Consider the following 18,727-nt stretch of genomic DNA (forward strand, 5'->3'; position numbering starts at 1 on the left):
AAATGTATCACCGCAAGCGTGAAGGATTGATTTCATGATAATTTAGAGTTGCGGGATAAGGGAAAAAAACAGGGTGCAAATCAAGAACAAAAAAAAACATAAAGTAAATAAATAAAAGGATAAGAGAAAAATGCTTGAATTGACGTTTAAAATGAATTTCGGTCTAGAAAAGCCACACTGCTTCGCAGGACTGGGTAGTTTAAAGTAATAAAGCGAAAGGAAAATGGCGGGTGCGATCATACCAGCATTAATGCACCGGATCCCATCAGAACTCCGAAGTTAAGCGTGCTTAGGCGAGAGTAGTACTAGAATGGGTGACCCCCTGGGAAGTCCTCGTGTTGCACCCTCTTTTTTTTGTTTCGAAATCCAAATTTTCTATTCGTTCTTTATCCTGTAGTAATTTAGCTCCGTCGGAACGATTGCTTTATATTTTGCTCCTTGTCGAAGCATGAAGGCGGGTCTGAAGGCGCGAGACAAATCAGGAACGGTATTGCTTCGATCAAACCCGGATCGTCGTCAAATTTGTCGGGCAAATGTATCACCGCAAGCGTGAAGGATGTGATTTCATGATATTTAGAGTTGCGGGGATGAGGGAAAAAATAAGGTGCACAATCAATAAAAAAAAAATATAAAGTAAAAATAAATACTAAAGGATAAGAGGAAAATGTGTATTGACGCCTAAAAATGAATTTCGGTCTAATGAAAGCTCACACTGTTTTTCGAACTGGGTAGTTTTAAAGGAATAAAGGAAGGAAAATGGCGGGTTGATCATGACCAGATTAATGTCACGGATTCCCATCAGAACTCGAAGTTTAGCGTGCTTAGGCGAGAGTAGTACTAGAATGGGTGACCCCCTGGGAAGTCTCGTGTTGCACCCTCTTTTTTTTGTTTCGAAATCCAAATTTCCTATTCGTTCTTTATCCTGTAGTAATTTAGCTCCGTCGGAACGATTGCTTTATATTTTGCTCCTTGTCGAAGCATGAAGGCGGGTCTGAAGGCGCGAGACAAATCAGGAACGGTATTGCTCGATCAAAGCCCGGATCGTCGCTCAAATTTGTCGGCGCAAATGTATCACCGCAAGCGTGTAGGATTGATTTCATGATAATTTAGAGTTGCGGGATGAGGGAAAAAAATAAGGTGCAAATCAATAACAAAAAAAATATAAAGTAAATAAATAAAAGGATAAGAGGAAAATGCTTGTATTGACGCTTAAAATGAATTTCGGTCTAGAAAAGCCACACTGCTTTTCAGGACTGGGTTGTTTAAAGGAATAAAGCGAAAGGAAAATGGCGGGTGTGATCATACCAGCATTAATGCACCGGATCCCATCAGAACTCCGAAGTTAAGCGTGCTTAGGCGAGAGTAGTACTAGGATGGGTGACCCCTGGGAAGTCCTCGTGTTGCACCCCTCTTTTTTTTGTTTCGAAATCCAAATTTCCTATTCGTTCTTTATCCTGTAGTAATTTAGCTCCGTCGGAACGATTGCTTTATATTTTGCTTCTTGTCGAAGCATGAAGCGGGTCTGAAGGCGCGAGACAAATCAGGAACGGTATTGCTCGATCAAAGCCCGGATCGTCGCTCAAATTTGTCGGCACAAATGTATCACCGCAAGCGTGAAGAATTGATTTCATGATAATTTAGAGTTGCGGGATGAGGGAAAAAGGGTGCAAATCAATAACAAAAAGAAATGATAAAGTAATAAATTAAAAAGGATAAGGGAAAATGCTTGAAATTGAACGCTATAATTATTTCGGTTAGAAAGTCACACTGCTGTGCAGACGGGGTATTTTAAAAGAATAAAGCGACGGAACATATTGCGGGTGCGATCATAACAGCACTAATGCACCCGATCCAGTCAGAACCTCCGAAGTTAGCGTGCTTGGGCGAGAAGTAGTATTAGGATGGGTGACCCCGGGAAGTCCTCGTGTTGCACTCTCAATTTTTGTTTCGAAATCCAAATTCCTATTCGTTCTTTATCCTGTAGTAATTTAGCTCCGTCGGAACGATTGCTTTATATTTTGCTTCTTGTCGAAGCATGAAGGCGGGTCTGAAGGCGCGAGACAAATCAGGAACGGTACGGTTCGATCAAAGCCCGGATCGTCGCTCAAATTTGTGGGCGCAAATGTATCACCGCAAGCGTGAAGGATTGATTTCATGATAATTTAGAGTTGCGGAATGAGGGAAAAAAATAAGGTGCATATCAAAAACAAAAAAAATGTAAATTAAATAAATAAAAGGATAAGAGGAAAATGCTTGAATCGAAGCTTAAAATGAATTTCGGTCTAGAAAAGCCACACTGTTTCGCAGCACGGGGTGGTTTAAAAGAATAAAGCGAAAGGAACATGGCGGGTGCGATCATACCAGCACTAATGCACCGGATCCCATCAGAACTCCGAAGTTAAGCGTGTTTGGGCGAGAATAGTACTAGGATGGGTGACCCCCTGGGAAGTACTCGTGTTGCACCCCTCTCTTTTTTGTTTCGAAATCCAAATTTCCTATTCGTTTTTTGTCCTGTAGTAATTTAGCTCCGTCGGAACGATTGCTTTATATTTTGCTTCTTGTCGAAGCATGAAGGCGGGTCTGAAGGCGCGAGACAAATCAGTAACGGTACGGCTCGATCAAAGCCCGGATCGTCGCTCAAATTTGTGGGCGCAAATGTATCACCGCAAGTGTGAAGGATTGATTTCATGATAATTTAGAGTTGCGGGATGAGGGAAAAAAACAGGGTGCAAATCAAGAACAAGAAAAAAATAAAGTAAATAAATAAAAGGATAAGAGAAAAATGCTTGAATTGGACGTTTAAAATGAATTTCGGTCTAGAAAAGCCACACTGCTTCGCAGGACTGGATAGTTTAAAGGAATAAAGCGAAAGGAAAATGGCGGGTGCGATCATACCAGCATTAATGCACCGGATCCCATCAGAACTCCGAAGTTAAGCGTGCTTAGGCGAGAGTAGTACTAGAATGGGTGACCCCCTGGGAAGTCCTCGTGTTGCACCCCTCTTTTTTTTGTTTCGAAATCGAAATTTCCTATTCGTTCTTTATCCTGTAGTAATTTAGCTCCGTCGGAACGATTGCTTTATATTTTGCTCCTTGTCGAAGCATGAAGGCGGGTCTGAAGGCGCGAGACAAATCAGGAAAGGTATTGCTCGATCAAAGCCCGGATCGTCGCTCAAATTTGTCGGCGCAAATGTATCACCGCAAACGTGAAGAATTGATTTCATGATAATTTAGAGTTGCGGGATGAGGGAAAAAAATAGGGTGCAAATCAATAACAAAAAGAAATATAAAGTAAATAAATAAAAGGATAAGAGGAAAATGCTTGAATTGACGCTTAAAATTAATTTCGGTCTAGAAAAGCCACACTGCTTCGCAGGACGGGGTATTTTAAAAGAATAAAGCGAAAGGAACATGGTGGGTGCGATCATACCAGCACTAATGCACCGGATCCCATCAGAACTCCGAAGTTAAGCGTGCTTGGGCGAGAGTAGTACTAGGATGGGTGACCCCATGGGAATTCCTCGTGTTGCACCCCTCTTTTTTTTGTTTCGACATCCAAATTTCCTATTCGTTCTTTATCCTGTAGTAATTTAGCTCCGTCGGAACGATTGCTTTATATTTTGCTTCTTGTCGAAGCATGAAGGCGGGTCTGAAGGCGCGAGACAAATCAGGAACGGTATTGCTCGATCAATGCCCGGATCGTCGCTCAAATTTGTCGGCGCAAATGTATCACCGCAAGCGTGAAGGATTGATTTCATGATAATTTAGAGTTGCGGGATGAGGGAAAAAAATAGGGTGCAAATCAATAACAAAAAAAAATATAAAGTAAATAAATAAAAGGATAAGAGGAAATGCTTGTATTGAAGCTTAAAATGAATTTCGGTCTTAGAAAAGCCCACTGTTTCCCAGCACGGGGTGGTTTAAAAGAATAAAGCGAAAGGAAAATGGCGGGTGCGATCATACCAGCATTAATGCACCGGATCCCATCAGAACTACGAAGTTAAGCGTGCTTAGGCGAGAGTAGTACTAGGATGGGTGACCCCCTGGGAAGTCCTCGTGTTTCACCCCTCTCTTTTTTGTTTCGAAATCCAAAATTTCCTATTCGTTTTTTGTCCTGTAGTAATTTAGCTCCGTCGGAACGATTGCTTTATATTTTGCTTCTTGTCGAAGCATGAAGGCGGGTCTGAAGGCGCGAGACAAATCAGTAACGGTACGGCTCGATCAAAGCCCGGATCGTCGCTCAAATTTGTGGGCGCAAATGTATCACCGCAAGCGTGAAGGATTGATTTCATGATAATTTAGAGTTGCGGGATGAGGGAAAAAAACAGGGTGCAAATCAAGAACAAAAAAAAACATAAAGTAAATAAATAAAAGGATAAGAGAAAAATGCTTGAATTGACGTTTAAAATGTTTTCGGTCTAGAAAAGCCATACTGCTTCGCAGGACTGGGTAGTTTAAAGGAATAAAGCGAAAGGAAAATGGCGGGTGCGATCATACCAGCATTAATGCACCGGATCCCATCAGAACTCCGAAGTTAAGCGTGCTTAGGCGAGAGTAGTACTAGAATGGGTGACCCCCTGGGAAGTCTCGTGTTGCACCCTCTTTTTTTTGTTTCGAAATCCAAATTTCCTATTCGTTCTTTATCCTGTAGTAATTTAGCTCCGTCGGAACGATTGCTTTATATTTTGCTCCTTGTCGAAGCATGAAGGCGGGTCTGAAGGCGCGAGACAAATCAGGAACGGTATTGCTCGATCAAAGCCCGGATCGTCGCTCAAATTTGTCGGCGCAAATGTATCACCGCAAGCGTGAAGGATTGATTTCATGATAATTTAGAGTTGCGGGATGAGGGAAAAAAATAAGGTGCAAATCAATAACAAAAAAAATATAAAGTAAATAAATAAAAGGATAAGAGGAAAATGCTTGTATTTGACGCTTTAAAATGAATTTCGGTCTAGAAAAGCCACACTGCTTTTCAGGACTGGGTAGTTTAAAGGAATAAAGCGAAAGGAAAATGGCGGGTGTGATCATACCAGCATTAATGCACCAGATCCCATCAAAACTCCGAAGTTAAGCGTGCTTAGCGAGAGTAGTACTAGGATGGGTGACCCCTGGGAAGTCCTCGTGTTGCAACCTCTTTTTTTTGTTTCGAAATCCAAATTTCCTATTCGTTCTTTATCCTGTAGTAATTTAGCTCCGTCGGAACGATTGCTTTTTATATTTTGCTTCTTGTCGAAGCATGAAGCGGGTCTGAAGGCGCGAGACAAATCAGGAACGGTATTGCTCGATCAAAGCCCGGATTCGTCGCTCAAATTTGTCGGCGCAAATGTATCACCGCAAGCGTGAAGGATTGATTTCATGATAATTTAGAGTTGCGGGATGAGGGAAAAAAATAGGGTGCAAATCAATAACAAAAAAAATATAAAGTAAATAAATAAAAGATAAGAGGAAAATGCTTGAATTGAAGCTTAAAATGAATTTCGGTCTAGAAAAGCCACACTGTTTCGCAGCACGGGGTGGTTTAAAAGAATAAAGCGAAAGGAACATGGCGGGGGCGATCATACCAGCACTAATGCACCGGATCCCATCAGAACTCCGAAGTTAAGCGTGTTGGGCGAGTAGTAGTACTAGGATGGGTGACCCCCTGGGGAAGTCCTCGTGTTGCACCCCTCTCTTTTTTGTTTCGAAATCCAAATTTCCTATTCGTTCTTTATCCTGTAGTAATTTAGCTCCGTCGGAACGATTGCTTTATATTTTGCTTCTTGTCGAAGCATGAAGGCGGGTCTGAAGGCGCGAGACAAATCAGGAACGGTACGGCTCGATCGAAGCCCGTATCGTCGCTCAAATTTGTCGGCGCAAATGTATCACCGCAAGCGTGAAGGATTGATTTCATGATAATTTAGAGTTGCGGGATGAGGGAAAAAAATAAGGTGCAAATCAATAACAAAAAAAATATAAAGTAAATAAATAAAAGGATAAGAGGAAAATGCTTGTATTGACGCTTAAAATGAATTTCGGTCTAGAAAAGTCACACTGCTTTTCAGGACTGGGTAGTTTAAAGGAATAAAGCGAAAGGAAAATGGCGGGTGCGATCATACCAGCATTAATGCACCGGATCCCATCAGATCTCCGAAGTTAAGCGTGCTTAGGCGAGAGTAGTACTAGGATGGGTGACCCCCTGAGAAGTCCTCGTGTTGCACCCCTCTTTTTTTTGTTTCGAAATCCAAATTTCCTATTCGTTCTTTATCCTGTAGTAATTTAGCTCCGTCGGAACGATTGCTTTATATTTTGCTCCTTGTCGAAGCATGAAGGCGGGTCTGAAGGCGCGAGACAAATCAGGAACGGTATTGCTCGATCAAAGCCCGGATCGTCGCTCAAATTTGTCGGCGCAAATGTATCACCGCAAGCGTGAAGGATTGATTTCATGATAATTTAGAGTTGCGGGATGAGGGAAAAAAATAAGGTGCAAATCAATAACAAAAAAAATATAAAGTAAATAAATAAAAGGATAAGAGGAAAATGCTTGTATTGACGCTTAAAATGAATTTCGGTCTAGAAAAGCCACACTGCTTTTCAGGACTGGGTAGTTTAAAGGAATAAAGCGAAAGGAAAATGGCGGGTGTGATCATACCAGCATTAATGCACCGGATCCCATCAGAACTCCGAAGTTAAGCGTGCTTAGGCGAGAGTAGTACTAGGATGGGTGACCCCCTGGGAAGTCCTCGTGTTGCACCCCTCTTTTTTTTGTTTCGAAATCCAAATTTCCTATTCGTTCTTTATCCTGTAGTAATTTAGCTCCGTCGGAACGATTGCTTTATATTTTGCTTCTTGTCGAAGCATGAAGCGGGTCTGAAGGCGCGAGACAAATCAGGAACGGTATTGCTCGATCAAAGCCCGGATCGTCGCTCAAATTTGTCGGCGCAAATGTATCACCGCAAGCGTGAAGAATTGATTTCATGATAATTTAGAGTTGCGGGATGAGGGAAAAAAATAGGGTGCAAATCAATAACAAAAAGAAATATAAAGTAAATAAATAAAAGGATAAGAGGAAAATGCTTGAATTGACGCTTAAAATTAATTTCGGTCTAGAAAAGCCACACTGCTTCGCAGGACGGGGTATTTTAAAAGAATAAAGCGAAAAGAACATGGCGGGTGCGATCATACCAGCACTAATGCACCGGATCCCATCAGAACTCCGAAGTTAAGCGTGCTTAGGCGAGAGTAGTACTAGAATGGGTGACCCCCTGGGAAGTCCTCGTGTTGCACCCTTTTTTTTTGTTTCGAAATCCAAATTTTCCTATTCGTTCTTTATCCTGTAGTAATTTAGCTCCGTCGGAACGATTGCTTTATATTTTGCTTCTTGTCGAAGCATGAAGGCGGGTCTGAAGGCGCGAGACAAATCAGGAACGGTACGGTTCGATCAAAGCCCGGATCGTCGCTCAAATTTGTGGGCGCAAATGTATCACCGCAAGCGTGAAGGATTGATTTCATGATAATTTAGAGTTGCGGAATGAGGGAAAAAAATAAGGTGCATATCAATAACAAAAAAAATGTAAATTAAATAAATAAAAGGATAAGAGGAAAATGCTTGAATCGAAGCTTAAAATGAATTTCGGTCTAGAAAAGCCACACTGTTTCGCAGCACGGGGTGGTTTAAAAGAATAAAGCGAAAGGAACATGGCGGGTGCGATCATACCAGCACTAATGCACCGGATCCCATCAGAACTCCGAAGTTAAGCGTGTTTGGGCGAGAATAGTACTAGGATGGGTGACCCCCTGGGAAGTACTCGTGTTGCACCCCTCTCTTTTTTGTTTCGAAATCCAAATTTCCTATTCGTTTTTTGTCCTGTAGTAATTTAGCTCCGTCGGAACGATTGCTTTATATTTTGCTTCTTGTCGAAGCATGAAGGCGGGTCTGAAGGCGCGAGACAAATCAGTAACGGTACGGCTCGATCAAAGCCCGGATCGTCGCTCAAATTTGTGGGCGCAAATTTATCACCGCAAGCGTGAAGGATTGATTTCATGATAATTTAGAGTTGCGGGATGAGGGAAAAAAACAGGGTGCAAATCAAGAACAAAAAAAAACATAAAGTAAATAAATAAAGGTAAGGAGAGAGAGAGAGATTGACCGTTTAAAAATGAATTTCGGTCTAGAAAAAGTCCACACTGCTTCGTACAGGACTGGGTAAGTTTAAAGGAATAAAGCGATAAGGAAAATGGCGGTGGCGATCAATACCAAGCATTAATGCACCGGATCCCCATCAGAAACCTCCGAAGTTAAGCGTGCTTAGGCGAGAGTAGTAACTAGAATGGGTGACCCCCTGGGAGAGTCCTCGTGTTGACACCCTCTTTTTTTTGTTGTTTCGAAATCGAAAATTTCCTATTCGTTTTTATCTGTAGTAATTTTAGCTCCGTGAACGATTGCTTTAATATTTTGCTCCTTGTCGAAGCAATGAAGGCGGGTCCCTGAAGGCGCGAGACAGAAGTGGAAAGGTTTGCTCGATCAAAGCCGGATCGTCGCTCAAAGTTTGTCGGCGCCAACATGTATTCACCGCAAACGTGAAAAAGAAATTGATTTCATGATAATTTAGAGTTGCGGGATGAGGGAAAAAAATGGGTGCAAATCAATAACAAAAAGAAATATAAAGTAAATAAATAAAAGGATAAGAGGAAAATGCTTGAATTGACGCTTAAAATTAATTTCGGTCTAGAAAAGCCACACTGCTTCGCAGGACGGGGTATTTTAAAAGAATAAAGCGAAAGGAACATGGCGGGTGCGATCATACCAGCACTAATGCACCGTATCCCATCAGAACTCCGAAGTTAAGCGTGCTTGGGCGAGAGTAGTACTAGGATGGGTGACCCCCTGGGAAGTCCTCGTGTTGCACTCTCATTTTTGTTTCGAAATCCAAATTTCCTATTCGTTCTTTATCATGTAGTAATTTTAGCTCCGTCGGAACGATTGCTTTATATTTTGCTTCTTGTCGAAGCATGAAGGCGGGTCTGAAGGCGCGAGACAAATCAGGAACGGTACGGTTCGATCAAAGCCCGGATCGTCGCTCAAATTTGTGGGCGCAAATGTATCACCGCAAGCGTGAAGGATTGATTTCATGATAATTTAGAGTTGCGGAATGAGGGAAAAAAATAAGGTGCATGTCAATAACAAAAAAAATGTAAATTAAATAAATAAAAGGATAAGAGGAAAATGCTTGAATCGAAGCTTAAAATGAATTTCGGTCTAGAAAAGCCACACTGTTTCGCAGCACGGGGTGGTTTAAAAGAATAAAGCGAAAGGAAAATGGCGGGTGCGATCATACCAGCACTAATGCACCGGATCCCATCAGAACTCCGAAGTTAAGCGTGTTTGGGCAAGAATAGTACTAGGATGGGTGACCCCCTGGGAAGTCCTCGTGTTGCACCCCTCTCTTTTTTGTTTCGAAATCCAAATTTCCTATTCGTTTTTTGTCCTGTAGTAATTTAGCTCCGTCGGAACGATTGCTTTATATTTTGCTTCTTGTCGAAGCATGAAGGCGGGTATGAAGGCGCGAGACAAATCAGTAACGGTACGGCTCGATCAAAGCCCGTATCGTCGTTCAAATTTGTGGGCGCAAATTTATCACCGCAAGCGTGAAGGATTGATTTCATGATAATTTAGAGTTGCGGGATGAGGGAAAAAAACAGGGTGCAAATCAAGAACAAAAAAAAACATAAAGTAAATAAATAAAAGGATAAGAGAAAAATGCTTGAATTGACGTTTAAAATGTTTTCGGTCTAGAAAAGCCATACTGCTTCGCAGGACTGGGTAGTTTAAAGAATAAAGCGAAAGGAAAAATGGCGGGTGCGATCGAAACCAGCATATAATGCATCGGTATCCCATCAGAACTCCAAGTTAAGCGTGCCTTAGGCGAGAGTAGTACTAGGATGGGTGACCCCCTGGGAAGTACTCGTGTTGCACCCCTCTCTTTTTTGTTTCGAAATCCAAATTTCCTATTCGTTTTTTGTCCTGTAGTAATTTAGCTCCGTCGGAACGATTGCTTTATATTTTGCTTCTTGTCGAAGCATGAAGGCGGGTCTGAAGGCGCGAGACAAATCAGTAACGGTACGGCTCGATCAAAGCCCGGATCGTCGCTCAAATTTGTGGGCGCAAATTTATCACCGCAAGCGTGAAGGATTGATTTCATGATAATTTAGAGTTGCGGGATGAGGGAAAAAAACAGGGTGCAAATCAAGAACAAAAAAAAACATAAAGTAAATAAATAAAAGGATAAGAGAAAAATGCTTGAATTGACGTTTAAAATGTTTTCGGTCTAGAAAAGCCATACTGCTTCGCAGGACTGGGTAGTTTAAAGGAATAAAGCGAAAGGAAAATGGCGGGTGCGATCATACCAGCATTAATGCACCGGATCCCATCAGAACTCCGAAGTTAAGCGTGCTTAGGCGAGAGTAGTACTAGAATGGGTGACCCCCTGGGAAGTCCTCGTGTGCATCCCCTCTTTTTTTTGTTTCGAAATCCAAATTTTCTATTCCGTTCTTTATCCTGTAGTAATTTAGCTCCGTCGGAACGATTGCTTTATATTTTGCTCCTTGTCGAAGCATGAAGGCGGGTCTGAAGGCGCGAGACAAATCAGGAACGGTATTGCTCGATCAAAGCCCGGATCGTCGCTCAAATTTGTCGGCGCAAATGTATCACCGCAAGCGTGAAGAATTGATTTCATGATAATTTAGAGTTGCGGGATGAGGGAAAAAATAGGGTGCAAATCAATAACAAAAAGAAATATAAAGTAAATAAATAAAAGGATAAGAGGAAAATGCTTGAATTGACGCTTAAAATTAATTTCGGTCTAGAAAAGCCACACTGCTTCGCAGGACGGGGTATTTTAAAAGAATAAAGCGAAAAGAACATGGCGGGTGCGATCATACCAGCACTAATGCACCGGATCTCATCAGAACTCCGAAGTTAAGCGTGCTTGGGCGAGAGTAGTACTAGGATGGGTGACCCCCTGGGAAGTCCTCGTGTTGCACTCTCATTTTTGTTTCGAAATCCAAATTTCCTATTCGTTCTTTATCCTGTAGTAATTTAGCTCCGTCGGAACGATTGCTTTATATTTTGCTTCTTGTCGAAGCATGAAGGCGGGTCTGAAGGCGCGAGACAAATCAGGAACGGTACGGTTCGATCAAAGCCCGGATCGTCGCTCAAATTTTTGGGGGCAAATGTATCACCGCAAGCGTGAAGGATTGATTTCATGATAATTTAGAGTTGCGGGATGAGGGAAAAAAATAAGGTGCATATCAATAACAAAAAAAATATAAAGTAAATAAATAAAAGGATAAGAGGAAAATGCATGAATCGAAGCTTAAAATGAATTTCGGTCCAGAAAAGCCACACTGTTTCGCAGCACGGGGTGGTTTTAAAGAATAAAGCGAATGGAACATGGCGGGTGCGATCATACCAGCACTAATGCACCGGATCCCATCAGAACTCCGAAGTTAAGCGTGCTTAGGCGAGAATAGTACTAGGATGGGTGACCCCCTGGGAAGTCCTCGTGTTGCACCCTCTCTTTTTTGTTTCGAAATCCAAATTTCCTATTCGTTCTTTATCCTGTAGTAATTTAGCTCCGTCGGAACGATTGCTTAATATTTTGCTTCTTGTCGAAGCGTGAAGGCGGGTCTGAAGGCGCGAGACAAATCAGGAACGGTACGGCTCGATCAAAGCCCGGATCGTCGCTAAAGTTTGTCGGCGCAAATGTATCACCGCAAGCGTGAAGGATTGATTTTCATGATAATTTAGAGTTTGCGGATGAGGGAAAAAAAATAAGGTGCAAATCAATAACAAAAAACTATAAAGTAAATAAATAAAAGCGATAAGAGGAAAATGCAACTTGTATTGACGCTTAACAAGAATTTCGGTCTAGGAAAAGCCAACACTGCTTTTCAGGACTGGGTAGTTTAAAGGAATAAAGCGAAAGGAAAATGCGGGTGCGATCAATACCAGATTAATGACCGGATCCCTCAGAACTCAGTAAGTTAAGCGTGCTTAGGCGAGAGTCAGTACAGGATGGGTGACCCCTGGGAAGTCCCTCGTGTGCACCCTCTTTTTTTTTTGTTTCGAAATCAAATTTTTCTAATTCGTTCTTTATCCTGCAGTAATTTAGGGCTTCCGTCGGAACGATTGCCTTTATATTTTGCTTCTTGTCGAAGCATGAAGGCGGGTCTGAAGGCGCGAAGACAAATCAGGAACGGTAATTTGCTCCGATCAAGCCCGGATCGTCGTCAAATTTGTCGGCGCAATGTATCACCGCAAGCGTGAGAGAATGATTTCTGATAATTTTAGAGTTGGCGGATGAGGGAAAAAAATAGGGTGCAAATCAATAACAAAAAAATATAAAGTAACTAAATAAAAGGATAAGAGAAAAATACCTTTGTATTGACGCTTACAATTAATTTCGGTCTGAACAAGCCCACACTGCTTCGCAGAACGGGGGTTTTTAAAAGAATAAAGCCGAAGGAACATGGCGGGTGCCGATCATAACCAAGCACTAATTGCACGGAATCCCATCAGAACTCCGAAAGTTAAGCGTGCCTTGGGGCGAGAGTAATACTAGGAGGGTGACCCCCTGGGAAGTCTCGTGTTGCACCCTATTTTTTTTGTTTCGAAATCCACATTTCCTATTCGTTCTTTATCCTGTAGTAATTTAGCTCCGTCGGAACGATTGCTTTATATTTTGCTTCTTGTCGAAACATGAAGGCGGGTCTGAAGGCGCGAGACAAATCAGGAACGGTATTGCTCGATCAATGCCCGGATCGTCGCTCAAATTTGTCGGCGCAAATATTTCACCGCAAGCGTGAAGGATTGATTTCATGATAATTTAGAGTTGCGGGATAAGGGAAAAAATAGGGTGCAAATCATAAGCAAAAAGAATATAAAGTAAATAAATAAAAGGATAAGAGAAAGATGCTTGAAATTGACCGCTTAAAATTAATTCGGTCTCAGCAAAGCCACACCTGCTTCGGCAGGACGGGTAATTTTAAAGAATAAAGCGAAAGGAACATGGCGGGTGCGATCATACCAGCACTAATGCACGGATCCCATCAGAACTCCGAAGTTAAGCGTGCTTGGGCGAGAGTAGTACTAGGATGGGTGACCCCCTGGGAAGTCCTCGTGTTGCACCCCTATTTTTTTTGTTTCGAAATCCAAATTTCCTATTCGTTCTTTATCCTGTAGTAATTTAGCTCCGTCGGAACGATTGCTTTATATTTTGCTTCTTGTCGAAACATGAAGGCGGGTCTGAAGGCGCGAGACAAATCAGGAACGGTATTGCCCGATCAATGCCCGGATCGTCGCTCAAATTTGTCGGCGCAAATATATCACCGCAAGCGTGAAGGATTGATTTCATGATAATTTAGAGTTGCGGGATGAGGGAAAAAACAGGGTGCAAATCAATAACAAAAAAAAATATAAAGTAAATAAATAAAAGGATAAGAGAAAAATGCTTGAATTGACGCTTAAAATGAATTTCGGTCTAGTAAACCCACACTGCTTCGCAGGACGGGGTAGTTTAAAAGAATAAAGCGAAAGGAACATGGCGGGTGCGATCATACCAGCACTAGTGCACCGGATCCCATCAGAACTCCGAAGTTAAGCGTGCTTGGGCGAGAGTAGTACTAGGATGGGTGACCCCCTGGGAAGTGCTCGTGTTTCACCCCTCTCTTTTCTGTTTCGAAATCCAAATTTCCTATTCGTTCTTTATCCTGTAGTAATTTAGCTCCGTCGGAACGATTACTTTATATTTTGCTTCTTGTCGAAGCATGAAGGCGGGTCTGAAGGCGCGAGACAAATCAGGAACGGTACGGCTCGATCAAAGCCCGGATCGTCGCTCAAATTTGTCGGCGCAAATGTATCACCGCAAGCGTGAAGGATTGATTTCATGATAATTTAGAGTTGCGGGATGAGGGAAAAAAATAAGGTGCAAATCAATAACAAAAAAAATATAAAGTAAATAAATAAAAGGATAAGAGGAAAATACTTGTATTGACGCTTAAAATGAATTTCGGTCTAGAAAAGCCACACTGCTTTTCAGGACTGGGTAGTTTAAAGGAATAAAGCGAAAGGAAAATGGCGGGTGCGATCATACCAGCTTTAATGCACCGGATCCCATCAGAACTCCGAAGTTAAGCGTGCTTAGGCGAGAGTAGTATTAGGATGGGTGACCCCCTGGGAAGTCCTCGTGTTGCACCCCTCTTTTTTTTGTTTCGAAATCCAAATTTCCTATTCGTTCTTCATCCTGTAGTGATTTAGCTCCGTCGGAACGATTGCTTTATATTTTGCTTCTTGTCGAAGCATGAAGGCGGGTCTGAAGGCGCGAGACAAATCAGGAACGGTATTGCTCGACCAAAGCCCGGATCGTCGCTCAAATTTGTCGGCGCAAATGAATCACCGCAAGCGTGAAGAATTGATTTCATGATAATTTAGAGTTGCGGGATGAGGGAAAAAAATAGGGTGCAAATCAATAACAAAAAGAAATATAAAGTAAATAAATAAAAGGATAAGAGAAAAATGCTTGAATTGACGCTTAAAATTAATTTCGGTCTAGAAAAGCCACACTGCTTCGCAGGACGGGGTATTTTAAAAGAATAAAGCGAAAGGAACATGGCGGGTGCGATCATACCAGCATAATGCACCGGATCCCATCAGAACTCCGCAAGTTAAGCGTGCTTGGCAGCGTAGTATTTAGGATGGGGATGGTGACCCCTGGGAAGTCCTCGTGTTGCACCCCTCTTTTTTTTGTTTCGAAATCCAAATTTCCTATTCGTTCTTCATCCTGTAGTGATTTAGCTCCGTCGGAACGATTGCTTTATATTTTGCTTCTTGTCGAAGCATGAAGGCGGGTCTGAAGGCGCGAGACAAATCAGGAACGGTATTGCTCGACCAAAGCCCGGATCGTCGCTCAAATTTGTCGGCGCAAATGAATCACCGCAAGCGTGAAGAATTGATTTCATGATAATTTAGAGTTGCGGGATGAGGGAAAAAAATAAGGTGCATATCAATAACAAAAAAAATATAAAGTAAATAAATAAAAGGATAAGAGGAAAATGCATGAATCGAAGCTTAAAATGAATTTCGGTCTAGAAAAGCCACACTGTTTCGCAGCACGGGGTGGTTTAAAAGAATAAAGCGAAAGGAACATGGCGGGTGCGATCATACCAGCACTAATGCACCGGATCCCATCAGAACTCCGAAGTTAAGCGTGTTTGGGCGAGAGTAGTACTAGGATGGGTGACCCCCTGGGAAGTCCTCGTGTTGCACCCCTCTCTTTTTTGTTTCGAAATCCAAATTTCCTATTCGTTCTTTATCCTGTAGTAATTTAGCTCCGTCGGAACGATTGCTTTATATTTTGCTTCTTGTCGAAGCATGAAGGCGGGTCTGAAGGCGCGAGACAAATCAGGAACGGTACTGCTCGATCAAAGCCCGGATCGTCGCTCAAATTTGTCGGCGCAAATGTATCACCGCAAGCGTGAAGGATTGATTTCATGATAATTTAGAGTTGCGGGATGAGGGAAAAAAATAAGGTGCAAATCAATAACAAAAAGAAATATAAAGTAAATAAATAAAAGGATAAGAGGAAAATGCTTGAATTGACGCTTAAAATTAATTTCGGTCTAGAAAAGCCACACTGCTTCGCAGGACGGGGTATTTTAAAAGAATAAAGCGAAAAGAACATGGCGGGTGCGATCATACCAGCACTAATGCACCGGATCTCATCAGAACTCCGAAGTTAAGCGTGCTTGGGCGAGAGTAGTACTAGGATGGGTGACCCCCTGGGAAGTCCTCGTGTTGCACTCTCATTTTTGTTTCGAAATCCAAATTTCCTATTCGTTCTTTATCCTGTAGTAATTTAGCTCCGTCGGAACGATTGCTTTATATTTTGCTTCTTGTCGAAGCATGAAGGCGGGTCTGAAGGCGCGAGACAAATCAGGAACGGTACGGTTCGATCAAAGCCCGGATCGTCGCTCAAATTTTTGGGCGCAAATGTATCACCGCAAGCGTGAAGGATTGATTTCATGATAATTTAGAGTTGCGGGATGAGGGAAAAAAATAAGGTGCATATCAATAACAAAAAAAATATAAAGTAAATAAATAAAAGGATAAGAGGAAAATGCATGAATCGAAGCTTAAAATGAATTTCGGTCCAGAAAAGCCACACTGTTTTCGCAGCACGGGTGGTTTAAAGAATAAAGCCGAATGGAACATGGCGGGTGCGATCATACCAGGCACGTAATGCACCCGGATTCCCATCAGAACTCCGAAGTTAAGCGTTGTTTTGGCGAGAGAATAGTTACTAGGATGGGTGACCCCCTGGGAAAGTCTCGTGTTGCCACCCCTCTCTTTTTTGTTTCGAAATCCAAATTTCTATTCGTTCTTTATTCCTGTAGTAATTTAGCTCCGTCGGAACGATTTGCTTTATATTTTGCTTCTGTCGAAGATGAAGGCGGGTCTGAAGGCGCCGAGACAAATCAGGAACGGTACGGCTCGATCAAAGCCCGGCATCGTCGCCTCAAATTTGTCGGCGCAAATGTATACGCAAGCGTGAAGGATTGATTTCATGATAATTTAGAGTTGCGAGATTGAGGGAAAAAAAATAAGGTGCCAAATCCAATAACAAAAAATATTAAAGTAAATAAATAAAAGGAATAATGAGGGAAAATGCTTGTATGACGCTTAAAAGAATTTCGGTTCTAGAAAAGCCACACTGCTTTTTCAGGACTGGGTAGTTTAAAGGAATAAAGCGAAAGGAAAATGGCGGGTGCGATCATACCAGCATTAATGCACCGGATCCCATCAGAACTCCGAAGTTAAGCGTGCTTAGGCGAGAGTAGTACTAGGATGGGTGACCCCCTGGGAAGTCCTCGTGTTGCACCCCTCTTTTTTTTGTTTCGAAATCCAAATTTTCTATTCGTTCTTTATCCTGCAGTAATTTAGCTCCGTCGGAACGATTGCTTTATATTTTGCTTCTTGTCGAAGCATGAAGGCGGGTCTGAAGGCGCGAGACAAATCAGGAACGGTATTGCTCGATCAAAGCCCGGATCGTCGCTCAAATTTGTCGGCGCAAATGTATCACCGCAAGCGTGAAGAATTGATTTCTTGATAATTTAGAGTTGCGGGATGAGGGAAAAAATAGGGTGCAAATCAATAACAAAAAGAAATATAAAGTAAATAAATAAAAGGATAAGAGGAAAATGCTTGAATTGACGCTTAAAATTAATTTCGGTCTAGAAAAGCCACACTGCTTCGCAGGACGGGGTATTTTAAAAGAATAAAGCGAAAGCGGAAACATGGCGGGTGCGATCATACAGCACTAATGCACCGGATCCACATCAGAACTCCGAGAGTTAAGCGTGCTTGGGCGAGAGTAGTACTAGGATGGGTGACCCCCTTGGGAAGTCTCGTGTTGCACCCCTATTTTTTTGTTTCGAAATCCAAATTTCCTATTCTTTCTTTATCCTGTAGTAATTTAGCTCCGTCGGAACGATTGCTTAATATTTTGCTTCTTGTCGAAGCGTGAAGGAGGATCTGAAGGCGCGAGACAAATCAGGAACGGTACGGCTCGATCAAAGCCCGGATCGTCGCTCAAATTTGTCGGCGCAAATGTATCAGCGCAAGCGTGAAGGATTGATTTCATGATAATTTAGAGTTGCGGGATGATGGAAAAAAACAGGGGGCAAATCAATAACAAAAAAAAATATGAAAGCAAATAAATAAAAGGATAATAGGAAAATGCTGGAATTGACGCTTAAAATGAATTTCGGTCTAGAAAAGCCACACTGCTTCGCAGGAACGGAGGTATTTTTAAAAGAATAAAAGCGAAAGGAACATGGGGGTGCGATCCATACCAGCACTAATGCACCGGATCCCATCAGAACTCCGAAGTTAAGCGTGCTTGGGCGAGAGTAGTACTAGGATGGGTGACCCCCTGGGAAGTCCTCGTGTTGCACCCCTATTTTTTTTGTTTCGAAATCCAAATTTCCTATTCGTTCTTTATCCTGTAGTAATTTAGCTCCGTCGGAACGATTGCTTTATATTTTGCTTCTTGTCGAAACATGAAGGCGGGTCTGAAGGCGCGAGACAAATCAGGAACGGTATTGCCCGATCAATGCCCGGATCGTCGCTCAAATTTGTCGGCGCAAATATATCACCGCAAGCGTGAAGGATTGATTTCATGATAATTTAGAGTTGCGGGATGAGGGAAAAAACAGGGTGCAAATCAATAACAAAAAAAAATATAAAGTAAATAAATAAAAGGATAAGAGAAAAATGCTTGAATTGACGCTTAAAATGAATTTCGGTCTAGTAAACCCACACTGCTTCGCAGGACGGGGTAGTTTAAAAGAATAAAGCGAAAGGAACATGGCGGGTGCGATCATACCAGCACTAGTGCACCGGATCCCATCAGAACTCCGAAGTTAAGCGTGCTTGGGCGAGAGTAGTACTAGGATGGGTGACCCCCTGGGAAGTGCTCGTGTTTCACCCCTCTCTTTTCTGTTTCGAAATCCAAATTTCCTATTCGTTCTTTATCCTGTAGTAATTTAGCTCCGTCGGAACGATTACTTTATATTTTGCTTCTTGTCGAAGCATGAAGGCGGGTCTGAAGGCGCGAGACAAATCAGGAACGGTACGGCTCGATCAAAGCCCGGATCGTCGCTCAAATTTGTCGGCGCAAATGTATCACCGCAAG

At 42.3% G+C, this 18,727-nt stretch overlaps 25 non-coding genes and 5 pseudogenes across 25 annotated transcripts; all 30 read left to right on the forward strand.

The window, feature by feature from the left end:
* The first annotated feature begins 228 nt into the window (after positions 1-228).
* Positions 229-347, forward strand: LOC113757366. The gene has a single exon (XR_003466268.1). It is a non-coding gene; the product is annotated as a 5S ribosomal RNA (ribosomal RNA).
* A 944-nt stretch (positions 348-1,291) lies between these two features.
* On the forward strand, positions 1,292-1,409 carry LOC113757371. The gene has a single exon (XR_003466273.1). It is a non-coding gene; the product is annotated as a 5S ribosomal RNA (ribosomal RNA).
* Positions 1,410-2,347: 938 nt separating this feature from the next.
* LOC113757353 lies at positions 2,348-2,466 on the forward strand. The gene has a single exon (XR_003466256.1). It is a non-coding gene; the product is annotated as a 5S ribosomal RNA (ribosomal RNA).
* A 415-nt stretch (positions 2,467-2,881) lies between these two features.
* LOC113757363 lies at positions 2,882-3,000 on the forward strand. Its single transcript, XR_003466265.1, has one exon. It is a non-coding gene; the product is annotated as a 5S ribosomal RNA (ribosomal RNA).
* A 415-nt stretch (positions 3,001-3,415) lies between these two features.
* LOC113757352 lies at positions 3,416-3,534 on the forward strand. The gene has a single exon (XR_003466255.1). It is a non-coding gene; the product is annotated as a 5S ribosomal RNA (ribosomal RNA).
* Positions 3,535-3,948: 414 nt separating this feature from the next.
* LOC113757373 lies at positions 3,949-4,067 on the forward strand. Its single transcript, XR_003466275.1, has one exon. It is a non-coding gene; the product is annotated as a 5S ribosomal RNA (ribosomal RNA).
* Positions 4,068-4,482: 415 nt separating this feature from the next.
* LOC113757369 lies at positions 4,483-4,600 on the forward strand. Its single transcript, XR_003466271.1, has one exon. It is a non-coding gene; the product is annotated as a 5S ribosomal RNA (ribosomal RNA).
* Positions 4,601-5,015: 415 nt separating this feature from the next.
* LOC113757378 lies at positions 5,016-5,132 on the forward strand (annotated as a pseudogene).
* Positions 5,133-5,546: 414 nt separating this feature from the next.
* LOC113757374 lies at positions 5,547-5,666 on the forward strand. Its single transcript, XR_003466276.1, has one exon. It is a non-coding gene; the product is annotated as a 5S ribosomal RNA (ribosomal RNA).
* Positions 5,667-6,080: 414 nt separating this feature from the next.
* Positions 6,081-6,199, forward strand: LOC113757365. Its single transcript, XR_003466267.1, has one exon. It is a non-coding gene; the product is annotated as a 5S ribosomal RNA (ribosomal RNA).
* A 414-nt stretch (positions 6,200-6,613) lies between these two features.
* LOC113757360 lies at positions 6,614-6,732 on the forward strand. The gene has a single exon (XR_003466262.1). It is a non-coding gene; the product is annotated as a 5S ribosomal RNA (ribosomal RNA).
* A 414-nt stretch (positions 6,733-7,146) lies between these two features.
* LOC113757357 lies at positions 7,147-7,265 on the forward strand. Its single transcript, XR_003466260.1, has one exon. It is a non-coding gene; the product is annotated as a 5S ribosomal RNA (ribosomal RNA).
* Positions 7,266-7,678: 413 nt separating this feature from the next.
* LOC113757354 lies at positions 7,679-7,797 on the forward strand. The gene has a single exon (XR_003466257.1). It is a non-coding gene; the product is annotated as a 5S ribosomal RNA (ribosomal RNA).
* Positions 7,798-8,217: 420 nt separating this feature from the next.
* LOC113757380 lies at positions 8,218-8,343 on the forward strand (annotated as a pseudogene).
* Positions 8,344-8,768: 425 nt separating this feature from the next.
* On the forward strand, positions 8,769-8,887 carry LOC113757362. Its single transcript, XR_003466264.1, has one exon. It is a non-coding gene; the product is annotated as a 5S ribosomal RNA (ribosomal RNA).
* A 412-nt stretch (positions 8,888-9,299) lies between these two features.
* Positions 9,300-9,418, forward strand: LOC113757361. The gene has a single exon (XR_003466263.1). It is a non-coding gene; the product is annotated as a 5S ribosomal RNA (ribosomal RNA).
* Positions 9,419-9,832: 414 nt separating this feature from the next.
* Positions 9,833-9,954, forward strand: LOC113757379 (annotated as a pseudogene).
* Positions 9,955-10,368: 414 nt separating this feature from the next.
* On the forward strand, positions 10,369-10,486 carry LOC113757372. The gene has a single exon (XR_003466274.1). It is a non-coding gene; the product is annotated as a 5S ribosomal RNA (ribosomal RNA).
* A 416-nt stretch (positions 10,487-10,902) lies between these two features.
* Positions 10,903-11,021, forward strand: LOC113757376. Its single transcript, XR_003466277.1, has one exon. It is a non-coding gene; the product is annotated as a 5S ribosomal RNA (ribosomal RNA).
* Positions 11,022-11,432: 411 nt separating this feature from the next.
* Positions 11,433-11,551, forward strand: LOC113757356. Its single transcript, XR_003466259.1, has one exon. It is a non-coding gene; the product is annotated as a 5S ribosomal RNA (ribosomal RNA).
* Positions 11,552-12,510: 959 nt separating this feature from the next.
* On the forward strand, positions 12,511-12,634 carry LOC113757381 (annotated as a pseudogene).
* A 415-nt stretch (positions 12,635-13,049) lies between these two features.
* LOC113757358 lies at positions 13,050-13,167 on the forward strand. The gene has a single exon (XR_003466261.1). It is a non-coding gene; the product is annotated as a 5S ribosomal RNA (ribosomal RNA).
* A 414-nt stretch (positions 13,168-13,581) lies between these two features.
* On the forward strand, positions 13,582-13,700 carry LOC113757367. Its single transcript, XR_003466269.1, has one exon. It is a non-coding gene; the product is annotated as a 5S ribosomal RNA (ribosomal RNA).
* Positions 13,701-14,114: 414 nt separating this feature from the next.
* On the forward strand, positions 14,115-14,233 carry LOC113757370. Its single transcript, XR_003466272.1, has one exon. It is a non-coding gene; the product is annotated as a 5S ribosomal RNA (ribosomal RNA).
* A 951-nt stretch (positions 14,234-15,184) lies between these two features.
* LOC113757364 lies at positions 15,185-15,303 on the forward strand. The gene has a single exon (XR_003466266.1). It is a non-coding gene; the product is annotated as a 5S ribosomal RNA (ribosomal RNA).
* Positions 15,304-15,718: 415 nt separating this feature from the next.
* LOC113757382 lies at positions 15,719-15,837 on the forward strand. The gene has a single exon (XR_003466278.1). It is a non-coding gene; the product is annotated as a 5S ribosomal RNA (ribosomal RNA).
* Positions 15,838-16,796: 959 nt separating this feature from the next.
* LOC113757355 lies at positions 16,797-16,915 on the forward strand. Its single transcript, XR_003466258.1, has one exon. It is a non-coding gene; the product is annotated as a 5S ribosomal RNA (ribosomal RNA).
* A 417-nt stretch (positions 16,916-17,332) lies between these two features.
* On the forward strand, positions 17,333-17,452 carry LOC113757377 (annotated as a pseudogene).
* Positions 17,453-17,870: 418 nt separating this feature from the next.
* Positions 17,871-17,990, forward strand: LOC113757383. Its single transcript, XR_003466279.1, has one exon. It is a non-coding gene; the product is annotated as a 5S ribosomal RNA (ribosomal RNA).
* A 414-nt stretch (positions 17,991-18,404) lies between these two features.
* LOC113757368 lies at positions 18,405-18,523 on the forward strand. The gene has a single exon (XR_003466270.1). It is a non-coding gene; the product is annotated as a 5S ribosomal RNA (ribosomal RNA).
* The last annotated feature ends 204 nt before the right edge of the window (positions 18,524-18,727 follow it).

This window comes from Coffea eugenioides, unplaced genomic scaffold (genome assembly GCF_003713205.1).
Source record: "Coffea eugenioides isolate CCC68of unplaced genomic scaffold, Ceug_1.0 ScVebR1_3027;HRSCAF=4161, whole genome shotgun sequence".
Classification (NCBI taxonomy): Eukaryota; Viridiplantae; Streptophyta; class Magnoliopsida; order Gentianales; family Rubiaceae; genus Coffea; species Coffea eugenioides.